Source organism: Phalaenopsis equestris, unplaced genomic scaffold, assembly GCF_001263595.1.
Source record: "Phalaenopsis equestris unplaced genomic scaffold, ASM126359v1 Scaffold000001, whole genome shotgun sequence".
Lineage (NCBI taxonomy): Eukaryota > Viridiplantae > Streptophyta > Magnoliopsida > Asparagales > Orchidaceae > Phalaenopsis > Phalaenopsis equestris.
The window spans coordinates 747328-747532 of record NW_018164443.1 but is presented as its reverse complement, the minus strand read 5'-3'; positions in this window follow the sequence as shown (position 1 = coordinate 747532).

Here is a 205-nt window from a genome sequence, read left to right as displayed (position 1 = left end):
AAGAGGGCGGTTGATTTGTAAATATCAAGTTTCGGATGGTTTGTATGTAATTGCCCCAACTTAAAAATGGATGCATCAAATCTGTGTAGGAAATGGTTTATTTATTTGAAGCATTGAAGGACTGATTACATGGAATGGAATGAGCCTAAAAGTCAATGTGCGCAATTCGAACATGCGACTTCACGGTGGGAAACTATAACTCAAC